The sequence below is a fragment of the Lepidothrix coronata genome, unplaced genomic scaffold (assembly GCF_001604755.1).
Source record: "Lepidothrix coronata isolate B3197 unplaced genomic scaffold, Lepidothrix_coronata-1.0 Scaffold10, whole genome shotgun sequence".
Taxonomy (NCBI): domain Eukaryota; kingdom Metazoa; phylum Chordata; class Aves; order Passeriformes; family Pipridae; genus Lepidothrix; species Lepidothrix coronata.
The window spans coordinates 9,840,603-9,858,403 of NW_016690190.1; the positions used below are offsets into that span (position 1 = coordinate 9,840,603).

The following is a 17,801-nucleotide window of genomic DNA, read 5'->3' on the forward strand; positions in this document are numbered from 1 at the left end:
TTATGTGGCAGGTAACCAGCAGAAGTCATCCAGATAACTCTCTGGTAGAGCTTGTTTCCTCTCAGAGGAAGCCACAGTCAAAATTCACTTTGATCCACAAAGTGTAAGCTCTTCTTGGAGAAGCCATGGAGCAAACACACATCCTTTTATCTATGGCTGCAGCTACAAGCCCTGGGTTCAGGTCATGAGCCTGTGGGAACAGGGAGTCCAGCTTAGTTTGGTCTCTCCTTTATATCACCGCGAAGCCTTTCACGTGAAAAACATGCACATCTACCTTCTCACATCCTTACATTAAAAGCAAGTTTATTTGCTTGATTAATTCCCTGTATGTTTATATATGCTTACTTATTCACATGGTTGAAGTCATCTGTTTAACATCTTTGTCTTAAAGGGATTAAAACTCTAGAAATGAAAAGCTATGATTTTTTCACATAAGCAAACATCGCAAATCTACTTACACTTCACAACTGAATTTGCTAAATGAGGTGGTCTCTGTCCTTTGGTGAACAGGTATCTGACTAGAAGCAGAAAAAGAGACAAAAACTTCCCAGAGTGTTGTAAATGATCGTGATACTGGCCAAGAAGAGACAGCAGGATTTGTCCATTGCATTGACTCTGTATTTTAGAGAAGCTTAACAGCTTCACAGAGTTGACATTTGCCAGAACATTAACTAACTTTTAAATGATGCTTAAAGAAAACCATGCAAAATGTTCACTAGTTGAACATTTTTTGAACTATAATAAGATCTGATTTTCTCAGGTCTTGAGGCACCCACAGCACCTGCAGAAGGAGACTTACTAATCACCTTGGAAAAAAAGCCCAGATGCACACTGCTTCCAAGGTAGCTGGACCAACATCTCCCAGTGGAAAGCAATATTATTAAACATGCATGGGAAGCAGGACAGACAGATAAAGCTCAACAACTTTTTTTTTTCCTAAATAAAGAGCATTTCCCCTTTCAGAAAAAGTGAACTAGAAGTGAACACCCACACATAGCCTCAAAGCCAAAGAAAAACAAAGCTTTTCAGAAACCTTGCCCTCCAGCTGGCCCAGCTACACCAGGGGGCTAGTCAGATCCTACTGATCTAACTACTAGATTCCCTTACTCCCACTATTCAGTTTTCAGAAATAAAACCATACACCTAACACAAAGTGTACCCATGTGCAGGACACATGTATATAAACCCCAAACTTGTTGACAGGAAGAAGGCAGAGGAATTACTTCTTCACATCTTCAGGGGCAAATTGGCTTTTTAATTGCAGAATTTTTTTTGTCTGGAAAAAGTGTTTCTAAAGAGTAAAACCATTACCAGAGAAAAGGTGACCAGGACTATTCTGACCTAAACTAAGGAGGTAAAAAACATCCAGCTATGCACATATAAAATTTGCTCACAGAGGAAGTCAGAAACAAGTATATACACATAACTTCAGATCCCAAGCAGATTGAGCCAAGGTATTTCTAGGTTTACAACACTTCTCCAAGACTCTCGTGCCACCTTCTCACTCCCAATGTAGTCTGAGCTGCCCTAGCAACACTGCTTTTAGGAAGAGGTCACATTTGGTCAGTCTGGTGTTTGTTGGAGCCACATGATTTTCATTGCTCATGATATTTAGGTAAGAGATCACCACCCATCCTACCTATTGTGATACCCAAACCCACGCAGATTACTTTAAAGAATCTAGTCTTGGTTGCACTGATTATTTTTTTTTTTTAAAGAGACATAAAACAATAGTTTCTGCTTGTCAGAACAGGAACAAGAAAGGACATTCCACACGTTTTCTGGTGCACTCAGCTTCTTTAGTTATTGTTTCATGTTTGGTCCCATTTTCATGGATATATCAGTGAAGAATGTGCATGATTTTAACTTGTGTTGTCTGGGAGTAGTCATCCACTGATTCTCAGTCACCTGAGCAACTGCTGGGTGCAAAATGAAGGGAAAACCTTATGCCAAGTCTCTCCCAGGCTATAATCATCCCAATTCCCTCTTAGGTGACAGTTCCTGCAGTTGAAGTTGTCAATGGTATAACAGTAAGCACCCTCACATATGAACACTCCCATCAAACATCATATTTGGTTTTGGACTTACTCCTTTGACATAAATATGATACTCTTTATACCTGGTGGGTCTAATGATCAATCCAACAGAGGTGCTCACTCATAAGCCACTCTTGCAAACAAGCCTTAATCATGGATTTCTACAAAACCAGCACAAAACAAATGAAAACTACAGCCATCCAAGCAAATAAAAAGATTCAGATCTCAAAGTTCAGGATGACTCAGAAATGCATGCAAATATTGTGAGCTTGCAGATTACCAATTTAGCAATTGGTTTCATTTTGAGACCTTTCTGGAGGGGAACTAATACAGTAACAGCAATTTCTCCCAACCCACTTCCCATCGTTGTCACACAGGCAGACTCAAATTGTCAGGTTGACCAAAATCATAGCTGCAACAGAAAATGGCATTATAATGAGAATTTGCCCAAGAACTTTCATATTATTTACCAACTAGAAGTAAAATCTGAGGCAAGCATACAATGCCAGACAAACTCCTTTTCTTTATTTCATAGAGCTGCACTCTGCAGCCTACAATGGGTGTACAAGTTGCAGACTACATAGATTTAACAAGCTTTACCACATCTGTGTGGAAGAGGTTTCTGCAACTCTACTGATACTCAACTCTTTCTCATCAAAATCATATAGAGGGAGAAGTAATAAAAAAAATCATACTTTATTTGGAAAAAGGTTGAATAATTTATTTTTAATGACTTTAAGACAACTTATCCATAAAAAAAAAAAATATACCAACATTCCTCCTCTTTCAATATCTGGCTGCTTTTCATTTTTATCAGGAAGACAAGTTCTGCCACATGGTTCAAATTTTTTTATACATTGATCTTTCTACTGTAACTTTTTTTTACCATAATGTTAAATTAAGCTGCAGGGATAAATGAGAGTATATCTCTCTATAAGTACATTTGTATATACATGAACATGCTGCATTTGACAGTTGCCTTCTCCACCTTTTCCATGTCACTTTTTACCACTTTAACTGCAAACTCTTTGTAGTGGGAACCATGTCTTTCTACTCTTACTTGCACTTACAGTTCAAATTTGATCAGAGTTTACAGCAACAATGTTTATACGCTAAGGAACTATAATAAGAAATCATTCAGTATTGTGCGGAAGAGCACATCTATGAAAATCAAAAGCAGCACGTGAAAAAATAATTTATAAATAATATTTGAAAGTTTAATGTATCCTGATCAAAGGCAGTGGAAACAGAGGCTGAGCCTGAAGAATTATCTCCAGCCTGACATGCTTTAACTACCCATTCCTAGCAGACAACTAAACTGTTATGAAAAAGCACAGAAACTGAGCTTTAATACTAAACATATGACCCAGCACACACAGGGAGACACCCTGATGCATTACACTGGTTTGCTTGGAGATGATGTAACTTCACAGCAAAAACACAGATGCCAATGAAATTTTAAAATTTCAAGAAACCAAGAAAGCACTGGCAAGTGAAAAGAAAAAAAAAAACCAACAACAAACCACAACCAAAACCAACAAACCATATATCCAAACCCAGAAGATAAATTCTTCCAGACCAAACATTTCCCTAATCCTGTTCATGTACAGGTTGTTAGAGGTCTATTAGTGACACACACTGAAAACACAAATACTTCATTCTCAGACCAAAAGTTTTGCAACCAAAGTTATTTTTATAATGCTGATGAGTCTTCTCATTTCAGATTAGAAAATGATTTATTCTCTTATCAAACTTCTCCTGATCTCCGAGTTTGAGCCACGCTTGCTCCATGTGCCTGCAAACTCTCAATCACAGAGGTTTGGTATTTATTTTTCGTGTGATGTGTTGCTAGAAGCCCCCTCCAAAAAGCAGCACAATGCTGCTCTGGGAAGGGCTGTGCAGATGAGTGAGGGAGGCATTCGCTGCCCCACAGAGCTTATTATTCCAACGTCAGACAAAGCACGACAGGTGGACCCAGCAGGGAATTTCAAATAGGGCAATACTTATTTTAGCGCTAGTTACATCTTCTGGATCTCTGAATATTAAAATCTAAATGTATTCTCACAAATTTACAGGAGGAGGGGAGGAAAATCAAGGATTCTTGCTACAATGTGCCACAGAGAAAACGCAGAGAAGCAGAAATACATCAATCCCTCCCTGTTTGGGTAAGCTCTGTCTTTTAAAACAGTCATAGGGCCAAGTACTGCAGTCTCACTCAGGCACATCTTATGTATCAATAGCTCTGCCTCAGTGAGAATCCAGGAAAGACTGCAGGACAATTTATATAATTGACTGGATCAGTAGCTACACCTGTTATTAAGATTACTTGACACAAGCGATTAAACAACTACCTGCAGTTGTTCATACCCCGCCAATATTTTGCCATTTCGGCTGATTTATCTATGATGCATGACTGCCTCAGGCTGAGTGTTTTGGAAATGGTACAGCTTCTTCTAAGAACAAGGTTATGGAATATTACACTTAAAATCCTTTGAGCTTCTCCCCTGAAAAACACTGGTGCTTCAAGCTTTGGAGGAAGGTTTGAAATCTGGCAGTCTGGCTGTGCCTTTTTGTTCCCAAGAATAGCCTTTTGTCCTCAAATGTGCCTCAAGTAAACCCTTAGGAACTGTCTTTGCAAACTGCAGTTCTCCAATGATGAGTGCTTGGCTTTCCAGTGTTGTCACTGTGCTTTCAGCAGAGTTTTTATATGAAAGCAAGTGTTGCATCTTGCTTACACTGTATTCCTCCTTCACCCCGTTTAAAACCACGTAGAAAAGGAAATGAGAGTAAAGTAATCAAATGAGTATTCAAAGAAGAAAGCACAGTGAAGTTACAGATATCACACAAGTACCTTAGTAAAATATTTCTTGAAATAAGGCAAACACCAGCCCAGCTGGTCCACACAGCACAGCTGTCACCCTTGAACTGAGCAACTTTGTCCACGTAGCTCACAGGAGGTACCACCTCTTATACCAGCTCATTATTTCCCAGTCTTTATTCCATTTCTCCTCAAGCCACCCTCCTGCAGCAGAGGAGCGGTTCTGCCCCTGTCACAGGTGAGGGACCAGAAAAGCAAAGCATTTGCTTACAGTTCCCCAGAAAGGCTGTGAAGGTACAAGGAACTCAACTTGACTGCGCAGGTCCTGGGCCAGCCTCGTCTCCCCCAGAGCTGAGCCAACCCGCTGCCAATTCACATCAGCACTTCCAGAAATGCCTTGCTGGCAAGTAAGAAAACACACCTCTTACCTGCCAAGTCTCCCAGCTTAAATTCTCAACTCCTCTTCTTTTTATTTTCTTCTGCTTCCAACACTGAAGGCAGTGAGGGGAAAGAAAAGAAATAGAAAAAAAAAATGTCAAAGGAAGAGACCCAACTATTTCATTCAGAAGCCTTGTCATATTCAACACAACTCTCCCGAGCAAAAATCGCAGGGAAATAAGTGTGGTTTCTCCACTGACTTTTTTTACAGAACTCAGGTCAAGCTCATAAGCAAAGGCCTCCCTAAAGTATGAGATGTTGAACCTGAGAGCAAGACCTGTGGCAGGAGGAGGGGGTTCTCATTCAAGAAAAGCTAAACTGAGAGCAGCAATTTGTATTAAGAAAAATATGGGGATAAGCACGGTGCTTATTCACAAAGCTGTAGGAATACACGTAACTTTAATTAACCAGAAGCCTCTACTCAGACAAGCACAAACTCACACAGGAACTTTCAGGATCTGCAGAGGGGAAAAAAGGACAGAGGGGCAAGTGGGAAACAACCACAGTCAGCTGAAATCAATAGTGAGGCTGACAGCCATTTCAGTGGACTTTGGAACATACCCAACGTGGCAGAAGAAAAAAAGATGTAGCAGGAACAGGGAGAATAAATTAGTATTATTAGTATACTTGGGCAGATTAGTATTAGAGCTACTAATAAATATTATTAGTAGCACAACTTAAGAATAGCTGGGGAACTGCAAGAGGAAGGACAGATTCTGCTCTTAAGGCTCATAAATGCTGTCTTCCTCCATCAAAATCAATGAAGTAGTTTTAGATTTACATCAGTGTAACTAAGAACAAAATCAAATTAAGGAGCACAGAGTAACTGGAGAAAAACCAAGCATTATTGAGCGTTCCAACACTGGGAGGCACTCAGATACTATAGTGCTGAAGGCCACGTTAGTAGATTGATTAAATGTTTGATCCATCAGTGGGAGATTTATCCAATATGGGGAGAAAACAGAGCTCTGACACTAGACTACTAATCAGCTATTATTTATAATTTCTGCATGCTATAAACATACAAAGGAAATGCTTTATAGAATTTGCAGTCATAATAATTCCCATTTATTTCCCACTCTTGAGATTAGTTCTAACAGATTCCTTCAACATTTTAAAGGTGTTTTGTAAAAGCATTTTCAAAAAGGTTTCAATAATAAAATCCCAGGACTTGCATGTTCTTATTTAGATTCTCACCCCTTTTGGTCTTACAGATTGATACCAAACGCTACAAAAACTAAATCCAGAGCCATTTATACTATTTTTTTTCTGCATGCACTATTTTTCTTGGAGAAACAACAGAGTCTTTCTCTACGCTTCATTGCCAGGCTCATCGTGAGGTTTGTATGTGACAGTGTGAAAGTCGCAGTTTCTTTTCAACAGTTTCATGCTCCCACAAACACAGACTAGTTTCTTTCAGACACCTACTTTCACTAATGCATTGCCATTCCTTATGTCATGTACACTCTCTGCCTCTGTTCTAAACCCACAAACCTTAAAAAAAAAAAAAATTAAAGCTCCGACTTGAGTTAACCTTTCTTGTATTTTCTTATTTCCCTCTAAAAATCATTGCAATTATGAAGTTTTTCTAAGTCCTTACCACTGGGATTTCAAACGACTTGAACATACCTGATTACACATATTGCATATTACACACAACGAATTATTCCAGTCACCCTGCCTTTTATTTCCATGTTTAGTCCATAAAGTCCACCCATTTCTAACGATACCAAAAATCAAAGCCAGTCGCATTTTTGTGACATCTCTGTCACCCACATACACACACATTTTTTCCACTTTTGAGTAGATGGCCTAAAGGCACAGAAAAGGCTATTATTAGTAACCTGGGGAAATCTATTTAATCTCAAATTGTAGAGATTTATGTTTAAATAAGTGAAACAAGTTTCTATCTAGTTCCTGCTCCCACAGGTAGACCTTGATTAGTAATTACGAGTTCAGTCCTTAAATTTCAACTAATAATGAGACCATTAAAAAAAAAAAGGCAGGTTTAAAGTTCTTTTATTTTAAGGAATGAATTAAAAGATATAAAAAAACTGAAGTCTCTTTAAGAGAAAATATTAATTTCCTTTCAGAGAAGAAAGATGATGTCCTTGGCTGGATTGTTGTCCAATAGGATCTACCCAGACTTTTCAAAATACAAGACAAGTTTAACTAGCACAAGAAGGAGTTTTCCTACAAAGCAGTGGAGCAGTAAGCAGAAAGCTACACCTTCCCATATGTAAGGTGAATTTGTGTTTATGTGCATTTATATCAGGGTTGTGTCAAGCACAGCATGATACTGTCCATCTTGGTGTTCTTCTACCAGTTTGTGCATTGTTGATGAGTGAAAAGACTTGAATCCTATTCCAAGGTCTAATGATCACAAGTCCCACCATATTATTATTATTACTGAACCTATTCTTAAATTCAGTTTCAGAAAGAAACAACATTTTCATAGCACTTCCCTAGGAGCTGCAGGTGTTTTTGATTCCCAGTGCTTGGTTGTAGTGGGATCAGAAAGGTATGATCCAAAACACTGTTTAAAGGAATTTCAGAAAGTCCACCTGGATTTTTATTTGAGCATGTTTGCTCAACTTGACTCAGAGATCAGGTTCTCAATTGTATTACAACAAACTTATTGGAGATTACAGATTAGTAAATAGGCCACTGGTGCATGTAGGATCAAAAATTAGAGCTCAGTGTCTTGGGTGTAGCTGCATTAGTACTTGAGAGTTATCATCTGCTGCATGGAGGAAATGGAGCAGAAAGCTTGTCTTTAGATCACCATTTCCCTTTCTTCCATCTCCCAAAAATAAACAATTTAAAGACATTATGAAAGCTTTACAGTAAGGACTCATGCAAAACTTGTGCCACAAAATGTAAAAATCCCTCATGCTTCATTACAAATCTGAAAAACAAGACAGTATCTGCAAACAAGTTTCACACAATGATGATGAGTGTTAAAACAGAAACTAAAGAAAAGCTCCAAGACTGAGAAAGATCTATGGGTTTAAGACTAAATTATCTGAAGTACAGTGTTTTCATATGTTGTGGCCAAAAGGCAGGGAAAAGTAGTATTTTCATAAACTGGAAACCTTCTCAATGGACAAGGACTCTTACAAACCAGTAAAAAAAAAAAGTGATTTACACATCCTTTTGGATATCCCCAAATTTATGTTTAATACCAACGTATCTTTATCTTCATGTGTCAATAGTTGAAAACACTTTATAACTCAAGAGGATTTCAGGGGGTCCTGGAAATCTATCAGACTTAGGCTGGAATTTATTACACACTAGAAAAGAAACACCACAAAGCAAGTCACCTATATTACCCATCCACAAAAATAGCATCTGTCTTCCTGGCTCTATTTTTGAGGTTAGCAAGAATTTACTCTGAAAGCAGTCCTATCGCTTCAGTGATTCCCCTTCCAAACAATCCCACAATCCTCGTTTTTATGCTTTTCAAGCCCTTTACAGCACTCTCTGAAAGGCAGGGCCTGTCCTCATGCAACTTTCTCCATGAAGTGCCAGCTGCAGTAGGTTTCCCAGTTCCCACCTGTGGTTCCAGAGTAATCTTCTCTGAGATGCCACAGCAGAAGACTTTACTTAACATCCCTCAAGCTTTCATCTTTTTCTTCAGCACTGACAATATGCATTTAAGGAGAGAAAGAACAAAGCTAGACACTTGGAATCACAGAATCATTTAGCTTGGAGAAGACCCTTAAGGGTAATGTTTGGACTCATTGGTTTAACACTCTGAAGTCCACCACTAAGCAGTGTCCTTAAAGTGTCATGTTTACACATCTTTTAAATACTTTAGTGGATGGAGACTCCACCACTTCCCTGGGCAGCCTGTTCCAGTGCTTGACAACCCATTTGGTGAAGAAATTTGAACTTGAACCTACACAAGCCTGGAAGAGCAGCTCAAAAGGCATAAACCACTCTGCTCACCTCAGTGAGGTGTTAACACAGAAAATCCCAAAATTACTGCAACGGGGTTGAAGTTTAAACTATTTCAAGACTTACATGCGAGAAAAGAACTGGTTGTACAAAGACATCCCACTCTGATATTGTAGGCATGTGGCAGTTGAAAGATAACCTGTTTAGCCTCCTCCCACCTAACAAGGAACCAGCCTCACAGAGCATAACACTACAACAACCACCCAAACAAGAGAGGGATTAATTCAAGTAGCTCAACAGACTTCAAAAATAACACTCTACCTAAGTGACTGGAATAAGTGAAGCTCCAGAAGGGCATTTACACTTTTTTCTACTCTCCTCTGCTCTCACTACAATACTCATACAGAAAATTTCTTAAATCAGATATGGCATAATGACTAATAATCCATTTGCACTCTGGGTGAGCTTGGCTAATGAATTCAAATGAGAGCAGAAGCAAGCCACAGACCGCCAGATTTTTAACATCCTCATATTTTCTACTAATACTGTAATTGTAATTAATGTTTACTTTGTTGTGTATTTTATTGCTGAGTCTTTAAAGTCCTCTGGGATCCCTTTGGGATATACAGCACTATATAAATGTAAGTTGTTATTATCAAATAACAATCACTGGCCATTTAAATTATACAATAGCTACCTGATTATACTTAACCAAGTTTAAGCTCTAATAAAAAATGATTATATATAATCTAAATTAAAGATATTTTTCCCCAATTCAAAGAACTCAAAGTTCTTCACATTGAATATGCAAGTGCCCTGCAACACCTGGAGTGTGATACTGAAATCAGTTAAGACCTCTGTTGTTGCTTTCAATGGAGATGTGATAAGATGCTTGCCAGAGAGTTAAGTACCTTCAAAATTCTACCCTTTCTGAAGAAGGAAAATTAAGATTTGTTTTGTTTCCCCCAATCATATAAGAAGAGTATTCATCTGTGCATCTAGCACTGATCCTGGAGCATCTGTAACAGTCATTTTGGCTGTACCAACAGTTATACATACACTGGAAGTCTGAGGTATTATTTCAACATAGCACAGACATCTCTGAGCTTACACCAAAGCAGGCAACTCAGTGTTGGTCCTGTCAATTGGATGCAGTGTGGGACACGAAGGTGGCAACTGACCTTTCCTCCCTGTGGTCAGAAGTCCTGACCTCGTCTTCTATGATACATCCACAGGGACACAGCCTCCAGAATATTCACCCTTAAGTCTTGTGCACGAAAAAGTCCACGCAGCCATGAGAGACATTTTAGGATGCTGTGGACTCTGAAAGTGCTGTTGCCATGCATACTTCAAAATGCCAAAAATCACTCAATTAGCAAGAAGGTACGGTGACATTTTATATACAAACTCCTGTAGAAGATTATTTACTTGACTGAAGGGTTAGAAATCACATCTCCAAGCTTCAAATCCACGGGGGAAAGAACTAATTGAGCTGAAAGTCCAACTCATGAAAACGTGACTCCAGGACTTAGAGAGAAACCTTGCTTTTGTTCTCTCCTAATAAATACCACAAGGCTGGGGGGAGGGTGGGGTGTGAGTGGAGACATGTCTTGCTTGGCTGACCTCTGCCAAGTCATTTCCCTTGCTTCAGGTTTCTCATCTGTGGAATGGGGGTAATGGCATTAACCTCGCTGCTGATGAATAGCCTTGTAGACAGGTTTACATTATATTTCAATGATAATAGATCATCTTGTGGACCTTTTAGCATCAATAAAAAAAAAATTAATTCCAGAGTCAATGACCTGTTGGCAGGTGAGGACTAACCCAACTTAAACTCAACTGCACAGGTTAAGAACACAGTCTGCCCAGGATCCCTCCAGCTGAGATGGACAGACTGCCCTACAGGTCATAAAAACCTAATGGGGGCTGAAACACTTTTGCTGAAAAGCATGTCTCTGTGCTGGCTACAAAAGCAGGTTCCTTTGACAATGTTCAAAATCTAGCGACCTCAGAAAAGTGCCTAGCAATAGTTAGGATGGACCTGGAGCCATAACCTTCATTTTAAGCAGTTCTGTATTCCTCTGAACTATTTGAAAAAAAAAAAAAAAAAAAAAAAAAAAAAAAACCAAAAAAACTAAGGTTTGATTTGAATTTCTCTCCTTTTCTTGCTTCCTTCCCAAAACATTTTTTTAAACTGAGGAGTTAGTAAGTTGATTTTTAAGTGAAAAAATTTACTAATGAATACTAACTTCAGAAAATAAATTTCCCCACCAGAAGTATAAATATTTTGTTTCTAAGCTGATATTAAAAAAAAAAAAAAGGTGTCCAACTTTCGGGTAAAAATTGTTCATTTTTGTTTTAAATTAAAATACCTGAAGTGAGGAAAAAAAAAAAATCATATCCTTGAGAATGGACATCAGTTCTTTAAAGTGTGGGTTAAGATCATACTGTCTTAAGATCCTGCTCTCCAGCAATGCAAATAACAATGACATGCCACAGACCTTTCACATAGACTTAATGACCTTGGTGGCCCTTAGCCAACTTCCACCAGATGAGAATCTGGGACAGAAGCCCCAGCTGAAATCAGGGCTCCCTTGCAAGAACTCTATACACACAAAGCTACAGAAAGCCCTCACAACACAGTTTGTAACTTAAAAGGAAAGCATAACCAAAAGATGAGAAGTAGTGGTTATTATTAAAGGAAGCATAAGCATCTGTTGCAAAGTGACAAACCTGAGGAAGAGCAAGGCATAAATTTCTTGAGTTCTGAGCTCCCAACTAACGCTTCTGTTCTTAAGGCCATTTCTTGAAGTCAGGATGGAAGTAAAAAATTAATAAATTAATAAAACCCAATGTGTGTAAAAGTACAGCAGTCACACATCAAAACTTCTATTTATATTAGCTAACTGATTTTTAAAGTGTTACCCACTGATCTCCTGCTTGCTGGAGCCTGCTGTTGGTAGAGTTCTTCAGCTGCAGAAGGTGGTGGATGATGACATCTGTGTGCACGCACAGATTTCTCCTGACGTACAAAGTCCTCCATCAGCACCAAGACTGCCTGAGCTGCTGGAAAATGCTGCCTTTTGTTTGACACATGTCTCTCCACAACGTGTCAGCAGAAGAGCATGGGGTGCTACCCATCAGCTAAGCCACGGCACACCCTGCCACACCAGTCAGTTCGGAGGAGCCGGAAGACTAAGTCGAGGTGATACTTCAGGTGGGAAATCAGGATCTGGTAGGTGTGGGGAGGAAAGGAGAGAAGGGCGGGGGTGGTACAAGATCCATACTGTGGTTTCACTGGAAGGACACAGCCTGTCATAAGGAATTACCATTAATTTGCACCAGCAGTACAGTTAGATTGAGACCAGCAAGCGACGATGACAAACAGCACTTGCAAGATCACATAATGAGGGGGCAAGGCTGCTTCACTGGAGCCGCTTCACTCAATTAGTGGACAAGGCTTTTAATGCTGCTATGCACAACCAAAGCAATTTTGATTACTGAGAGCTAAGTCTCCATTTAGAATGAGTCAGAAGCTGAAACCTCTTTTTTTTTTCCCCTTTCTTTTAATATAATTTATCTACAGAGTATTCGAATGGTAATAAGCTGTCTGAAAGCTGGACACATTAGCCTCTGTTTGTGGCCAAGTAACACTGAAATATACTTCCTAACATAAGTTCAAATAGCATCTATTCTAGCAAATGAAACCGATAAAAAGGTAGCAAGCAATCAATACTACGCCAAAAGCGAGGGCCAAATTTCTCTCTTATTCACTGTGATTTAACCATGAAACTTTGGGAAGGGATTTTGGTAGAACAGCAAGAATTTCATGACAGTACACTTAGAGCAGTAGCATGCTTTGCTTACATCCCCCTATGCTAGGTTTACAATTACTAATTTGATTGATTCTGTTAGCCAAAGACCAAAACTGGATTACCTCCTGAGTAGCACGTAAAATTTTCTTTGTTCATTTGTTTAACACGGATTTAGTTGATGTTTAGGAAGCACAATCTGATCCCAAGAAACTCACAAAACCTGAGCAAACTCTGTTAACGTTCATTAAACTCTTCTGAGTTATTTCTGCTAGCTTAGGTCCAAGCCTGAGTTTCCACTGTTGAAAGGGGAATTGTACAAATAACTGTGGATTAAAGATACTTTTAATGGGCAAAAGGTGGTGTTGCCAGAAGTTTAGAAGTAGATCCTGTGAACAAGATGCTGCTGCCAAACCCTCCTTACCATTGTTCATTAGGGATTCAAGTATTCACTAAGACCAGGAGGACCTGAACTTAAATTAAAGATGATTTGGAACAAGTACCTGCATGTCCACCACATCCTAATATCTGCCCTAACTAGGGGTACATCAGGGTCTCATTATCAGTCTTTGCAGTTGAAGCTCTGCATAGGCACTTACATATTCCCTGGAATAAGGAGTGGACCCCAGTAACCAGTTTTCACACAGAATGGCCTGGCCACACACCCACAGAACTATTCTATTTCTCCCTCCAAGAACACGTATGGATGATTGTATGTGTAGATGGACTAAGAATGGAATACGAAAGGAGGAAAAATTTAATCCAAGACCTTTCTTCAATTTAGGAAGAAAGAGGATAAGAACATGGATTTCCTATGTGCCTGTGAGCAGTCCTCATCACTAGGCTGTACAGTTAATGAGTCTCCCTGGAAATCCCAAGAAATCAAAATACTTTGTTTCATATGTATTGAAATGAATCATTTTGATGTTCAGAATTTTATTTTCATCTTTATTTTGGCTGAAATTACTTATCAGATTTGACCCAAATTTCTGGAGAAATTCTGCTGCTTAGAAACTGAATTTTTGGATGCATAAATATGTTTCTGTGGTAAAAAAACTCTACCCAAATATGCAAGATTTCAGTACTTCATCAGGATTTCTTACAAGTGGGTGGAGGGGACTGGAGGGAGGAGGGGGGGCGTGCTGCAGTTGAAAGGGATTCCTTATAAAAGAATCAAGAGAGATTGTTTATCACCCACACTTCTCCCTATATCTGATCTAGCACAAAGCTGGATTTTTCCACTGGTCTCTGAAGTCCCGGTAGTTACTGTGGCAGGGTACCCAACCCAACTGACCAAACGTCTGATGCATTAAGGACACAGAGTGGATACAGGCTTTGCCTAAAGCACAGAACCAGGAACATTTTAAACTGCTTCATTTCTCAGCTCCAGTACAGCTATGTATGTATAATTTATTTAAGATTTGACTCGGCAGGGTAGCTCCATGCAATCAGCATATTGTTTTTGTGAAGGTTCCCCCCTATTGCCCCTTAGACAGATTTTAACTGTCAGTATATTGGCCTTTTGAATTTTTGTTTTCATAATACCATAAGCTATTTGAACATACATTATTATATACTAATCATTGCTTGTCCAATTTATTTTTTTTTGAGTCTTACAGGCGACAGCAGAGAACAAGAAATGCAATTTAGTTAGGACTTCAAAGCAATGTTTCGTTATCATCCAAACCGGGGCTCTTTTATGCCTCTCTCACTATTTGGTTTTAAAAGTGAAAGGAAACCAGTCCCCTAAATTTGTTCTTTCAAATTTCCACCCACCTCCTCCCACTCTCAAAGGAGGGGCTTTATGATAATAGATAGGCTGATCTTGAGATCAATCACAGATAGAGATATATTTACTGTCCTCAGATAGTCATAGTATTGCTTACATTCACATGAATTAAAGATTGCCTAAATCCTGCCTCTGAACATTTCCAAACTTTAAAAAGATAGAGATCTATATTTAAATTTCATATCCATCTCATATCTCTATAGCGGGATGAAGAAAAATACCCAATTCAATCACACCTGAACTCTATAAAAACTGGATCTTTCAGGATTTGCTATCATCCTGTGGACTTGTGTATGTAGCAAACCAGCCCTGAAAAACTAATACAGAACAGCTTCACTCCACACTCGTTCCTTTTCAGGAGTGCCTTTGTATGGTTTGGCTTTGCTTTTGAAGTGGATTAAGCTAGACTCCATATGGCATTTTTAGTGGTGAAGCAAAGTGCCACAACAGGAACTAGTGCAGAACAATATTCAATGCACAGCCAAGCTCGTCCAATAATGACCTAATACAGTGCAAGTCTGAATAATATGCTCGGGTACAGCAAGATGCTGGGTGCTTGATGAGAAAATTATAGTGAAAAATTCTGTGGTTTACTTGTGCAAAAGGTCATATTGCTATAGACATTCAGAATGGTTCCTTCATAAATTAAAATCCACAAACCTTGAATCCCAGATTTGAAAACCCCTGCTACAGGTGCAGTGGGGACAGCAGCACAGCCAGGACAAGCAGGAATGGCATGACAGACTGCCACTTTTCATATAATGACTCTCCAGCCATCACTAGCAGCCCTGGTTACTACTTCTTCATTCTCTCATCTTTCCCCCCTTTCTTTTTGACCAAACAGTCCAGTCTGGAAACAAAATGGCTTTTGTTAAAATCCATTTAGTTCCATGAAAAGAAAAATAAAATAAACTCCTCCAAACATAATTTAAAAAAGGAAATCAACAAAACCTTTGACATTTAACTACGAAACTACCAAAAAAAAAAGCAAAACTGTTTTAAACTTTCACACAATAGGAAAAGTTCATTTGGGTGGAGCAATTGGTAGTGGAGCAGAGAAGGAGAAACTGAAAAGGTTAAGGTTTTCCTGTATGAAAATGGTAACTCAAACACACACTCAGGGGGACAGTTATACATATGTTTTTGAACTAAAACTCTAACCTGGCATGATTAATTTTGGCCTTAGTTTTGTCAAAATATTGAGGCCCATATGGCACAAAGCAAATAATTTTACATTTTTATTTTAAACCCCTGTGTTTTTCTTGTCTATTCCCCTTCTCTTTCCACCACACACACTGGCAGCCGCTACCAATACGCCAAATGCCAAATCAACCCTGCAAGCTGGCTGGCACAAGCACTCTACAATACTGGCACACGCTTCCTTTTGCAGGGGGATTCTCTCTGAAACCCCGTGGCACATCCAAGCATCCCTGCTTAGCAGCTGAGGACCCTGTCTACCCCAGTCACGTCAGCAACAGGGTGCCTTAACCGCGAACGTGCTGCCCATTTCATTACCCCTAAATCAAATAAAGCGGCCGCACTTCGCATCAGTGCATCCGTTTCCCCCTCGTGCCACAGAGAATCAGACAGTGCTTTAAAATATCTTTGTATCCAGCAATGGAGAGGTATTGCTGCTGCAAGAAGAGAGGATTCACATCCCTGCAACGTAAGAGGAACAAGAAAATAAGACATCACTCAGGCAGGCCAAGCAAAACCCTGCACCTGCAGTGGGGCTGCAAAGAACGTCGATGCCTAAGCGGAGCAAAAGGATGTCACTCCTTCACCTCTTGTCCATGAAGCCTTCAGTAAGCTAGAAGGAAATCAGGAGCACTGAAGGCTCTGCTGACTCTGTCAGGATTGAAACTAGTATTTGAGGCTCAAACACTAAATCATGCTCTTTGATGCCCTTCCTCTTTGTTTGTTTTTTTTTTCCCTGTGCTTGTTGCCGTAGCACATGGCATTATTTGTGTATATATATATACATGCATATTTTTAAAAGATTTTAGTTGATATTCATTTAGAATATAAGACAGCAGATTCTTTAAATCAGCAGACAATACATTCTGTGTTCAGACAAAGACCAAGGCTGGGCATTGGACAGTCAAGCACACTGTACTGAACCAAAGGTGCATATACTTTCTAGTTCATTTTCTATACTTGCATGCTGAGTTCATGGCCAGGAATGAATCCCGCCTCCCAGCATGAAAAGTGTCCTTTCCAGCTACAGGAACTGTGTTCATGATCTTCCAGACAGCCCTGGTGAAGGGATCAAAATAATGCTCCTTTTTCACTCAGATCAGAAAATGGTGAATCCTTCATCTGTGAGAGCCTGTTTTGAGGGAGGTCTGGAACATTTCTAAGAAGGACCCATTTCTTAGGCTGCACTGTGTTGCAGTGCACAGGCTAGAGGAGCCTCTGCAGCCACAGTTGTTCAGAGGTCCTCACACCAGCCCAACACCTGCAATCTGAGAACAACCCCACACCTTTCTCTTCCTTTGAGATCCATTGAGGAGCCCAAAGGACCAGGTGAGGGTACCAGCAGTAGCCTACCATGCTGAGCATACAGCCTGCACAGTGTCATCCTACCTGGACCTCCCAAAGCGCCGGAGGCTCCCTGCTAGGATACTCCACCTTGCCACAGCTCAGCTGGGAGCTGATGGAGGAACAGGTAAGCAAGAGCTCATGATTTGATTGCTCCCTGCCACCGCGTCACGGTCAATCGAGATCGCTCGATCGCAAAGCTAAAAACTTTCCTCTGTAATAACCTCATGGAGAGAGGGGGAAACTTTGGTCTCTTGTAGCCACACAGGACAGCCACAAGACACTGGGCTGTCTGCATCTTTCCACATTACCAAGTTTCTGCTGGAGCACCAACTCCACCTAACAAATGTAACTTTAACAACAGTAAAACAACCTAATAGCTTTGCATGCCAGGGGGCTAATGTGGTGGGCCATTTAACGCTGCACTAAATAGCCCTGGTTTGGTTCTCATTGCCAAGTGCTGAACT

General features: G+C 39.8%; 1 protein-coding gene across 1 annotated transcript in view; it reads right to left on the reverse strand.

The window, feature by feature from the left end:
- SOX5 (SRY-box 5) overlaps nucleotides 1-17,801 on the reverse strand; it is a 641,654-nt gene that overhangs the window by 445,893 nt on the left and 177,960 nt on the right. The window contains exon 3 of the mRNA XM_017804823.1: nucleotides 5,283-5,345. The gene's annotated coding sequence lies outside the window, so the exon portion shown is untranslated. The remainder of the gene's footprint in view (nucleotides 1-5,282; nucleotides 5,346-17,801) is intronic.